Source organism: Apteryx rowi, unplaced genomic scaffold (assembly GCF_003343035.1).
Source record: "Apteryx rowi isolate R43461 unplaced genomic scaffold, aptRow1 scaffold_85, whole genome shotgun sequence".
In the NCBI taxonomy this organism is placed as follows: Eukaryota; Metazoa; Chordata; class Aves; order Apterygiformes; family Apterygidae; genus Apteryx; species Apteryx rowi.
The window spans coordinates 2,218,932-2,222,539 of NW_020451149.1; positions in this window are offsets into that span (position 1 = coordinate 2,218,932).

Here is a 3,608-nt window from a genome sequence, read left to right on the forward strand (position 1 = left end):
CGCCCACTGCGAGAGGACCTGTCACTCTTGATCTGCACTGGCAATCAGTCACAGCCCTGGTGCTGAGGACATGTCTTCAAAACAGTTTGGACTACAGTTCCAGGCCCGTGTCATTTTTCCTTCAGGCAGCCACGTGCTGGAGGAGATTATTGCTTTCATTGCAGTACACACAGGTGGAGGGGAAGAGGACAGAAAAATCTTTCTTTGTGTCTTCCTTTCGTGTTCAGTGATAATCTTGCTGGGAGTTACAATCTGAAATTACAGTGGGAGGTTTTGTTTTTTAAAATATTTGTCACTACCTGAGTGCTTTTTTTTCCTCCCCTTAAGGCAGCTGGGAAAGATAAGCCGGTTCTGGCATATTTCAAGGTGAAACGTGTGTGCGTGTGATGTTTTTCTGCACACTCGCTAGACAGCAGAATGTGCTGATAAGGCAGATAATGACTGGACAGATGTAATCCCTAAAGCAAACAGTTACAAGGAAAATGTACTGCTGAAGGAGTCACTGTTTTTCAGATGTGCATACTGTGTGCTGATATTAACCTATCGCAAGATAGCACTCCCTCTTGCCCCAGTATTTCACTCCAGTGCCTCTTTCCATTCCTTCTAATCATTTAATAGAGTAACTTGTTTCATTGATTATTTTTAGGATTTCTAGACTGATCTTTTGGGAAAACTATATTTCTACATTTGCCAAGGCCTTGAGATTTGTTCTGCTTGTAGACATGCACTATACCTGCTGTTGCAGCCTACTACCAATAGTACCCTTCAATGCAAATGTTGTGGTTGGACCTACTGTTTGATAGCAAATCCTCTCTTCTTGCCAGAAATGCTAAGTGCATTCCCTCAGTGCAGTCACTTTTGCAGATGAACGGTCTTTTTCTACCTGCTCCATCATCTCAGACTAGGCTCTAGCCAGATGCCAGTAGTTCATTTTCTTTTTTGGGCTGAACCTCTCAGTTTGAATTGCCCAGTGATGAGCTACAGGGCATGTGTATACGAGAAAGTTAGCTTGTGGCATATTGCACAACCTAATTTTACAAGGCAGTGCTTGGACCGTGTGCCCGTCCTCACAGAGCGCTTCTGGGCTGGGGCTGGGACTGGGACAGACCAGCGCTTTGTCTCGGCCCCGTGGCCTGACTCCCTGACTGGTGGCAAATACTCAGGACAAGTGGGTAAAAACCGGGGAAGGTGTAGGAGTGAGCCTTCTCTCGGCTTCTGTTAATTAGCACTTCAGGGCCTTAAGGAGCTGGAGTTTGAATCTGGGTACTCATATTTCATAGATATTGATGGGCCTGTTTTTCACGTGCTGTCTGTTGTCTTTGTTAATCTCGTTACGCTGCTTTGGTTCATCAGAGGTGAGTGCCTCAAGACAGACCCTCTCTCTGTGGGGGTGGAGGGGGGTTAATGCCTGGGGAGTTGATGAGGAGGAGTGCTAGACACTGGCTCTGCAGAAAGTTTGTTATAAAATAGAGGAAATAAGGCAAAAGATGGATGGTGTGAAACATCTGTAGAATTTGTTATCTTTTGTTACATCTTATCCATCACAAAATGTCACAGCGACTTCTTTCCTTTGCAGAAGCACACAAATGCGTATGTCATCTTGCCCTTTTTAGGATGTTTTAAGTCTTATTTTATTTCTGAGCTTATAGCTTCCTTGTGCTTAAGTCAGTTAATTTAATCATTTGTAACAGATGGCAACACTGAGCCCACATTTTCAAATAAAATACGAGGCTGTTACACACCTTTTGCTGACATTTATTTCAATTTGTTTGGCCATAAAATTGCCATCTTGTTAAATCTTGACAGCTACCAGTGAACCAGAGGCTCTTGAAACAATACTAGAGCACATGAACACAGCCCGTGAAATCCATTTTTCTACAGACCTTTCCTAATCATTTTTGTTCAGTAATGAAGCCTTTGTTCATAAAGATTAATGACTCTGCAGGACTTTTGCAGGGGTCCCCTTCCCCCTTTGAAGGAAAAAGAGAACCAGTTTATGAATCTGCTGCATAGGGAGCTCAGGTTAAAGATAAGGACATAAAGGGTTGTATTTTCTGGGAGCTGTATGAGAGATTACTGTGCTTGGATCCACAGTAACAATAGTAGGATTCGAGGTACATAATTCCTTGCTTTGTGCTTTCAGAGTATACCTCCTAAATATCCAGCTTGGAATTGGAAATATATATATATATATATATATATATTTGTTAAAGTGGCCTGCAAAATTGCTCTACAGTCTATTATTGCCTTCAAGAAACAGAAATAGAGTTACATTTCACCCAGCACAGTATTTGGAGGGCCTATTACAAATGACTTACTGAAAGATATTTTCTTTTTCTACTGAGTCAGCTGGCGGTGTTGCAATGATTTTCATGCCCTGATGGTTTTTGCTAGAGATGGGATAAAAGGCTTAGCCAATCCTGGTCATTCTGCCCTGGCTAGGTACAATTGACAGTGAAGCTTTTGGCCCAACATTGCCTGCGTTTCAGCAGCACAACAGGGTGAATTTGAAGCTCTGCGTCCTGCTGGGAATATTACCTCATCATTCAATATAGTGATGTTGGGACTACAGAGGGTGTTCCCTCCTCCCTTCGAAAACATGAAGTAATGCTCAAAAGGCCAACGCTATTTTCTAGAAAGTATAGTCAGACTCTCCTCTGCAGGGCATCCCTTATATTATATGCACTGGATTCAGCTGGTTTAATAGCCGATTTCAAATCTGTGATAATTTTTTCAAGCTGTGGTTCTGTGCACAGTTGTTGACAGTGGTTGCCTGCAGTTTTACAGCCTTCAGCATTCAACATTGGCTACTTGCATCCTGGCAGCTTTCACATGTTCAGTTCTCTAACAAGCGGCGTCATTTTAAGGGGATAGACTATAACCTCCTTGGTGCTCTTGGACAGGTAAAGATGCCCTTTGCCTTAGCTGCACTTGCATGCTGTGCACTTATTCCATTGCACACCAGAGGCTCTGGCTCTTGCTGCTCCAAAGAAAGCCATTATGTCACAATAAATTCTATAATTAAAGCCGTGATCAAGTTTAGGTTAAATTAATCCCTTCAACAGCTGTTCAGTCAAACACTCCTGGTTTGATACCCTTTCAGAAGTCATTTTTGGGAGGATATTTGAAGTTTGTCAGTTGGCAGGTTATGAAATGTTTGAGTAAAGGGGGTAAAAAAACAACAGAAGGAGACTTAAGGAGAATTGCTGGTGTGTCTGGCTTGTCAAACCTGGGCACACGCAATTTGGCATGAAAAAATCCATGGCAAAAGCAGAAAAAAGCTTGTGAACTTGAGCCTTTTCTCGTTTCACGATCACCTCCCCTGTGGGCTGTTTCCCAGCTCAAGGGACGTGCACAAGGTGTTTGTTCAGTGCCCGAGGGCACCGGCGGGGTGAGGCACGAATTAGCAGCGCTGCCACTTCTTGGTTGGGCCAGCTCAGCCACCAGGGCASCGGCTGCTTTTCAGTGAAAGGCAGGAGCGGACTTATGGGTCGCTGAGCCGGTTGCTAAAGGACAAGAGCGTGAGGCTGTTCCCCGTCAGGGGATGGAGGTCAGGGCGGATTCTGCTGCCGAGTCCACTGAGGTGTCAGCAGAATGAAATGGCTGGT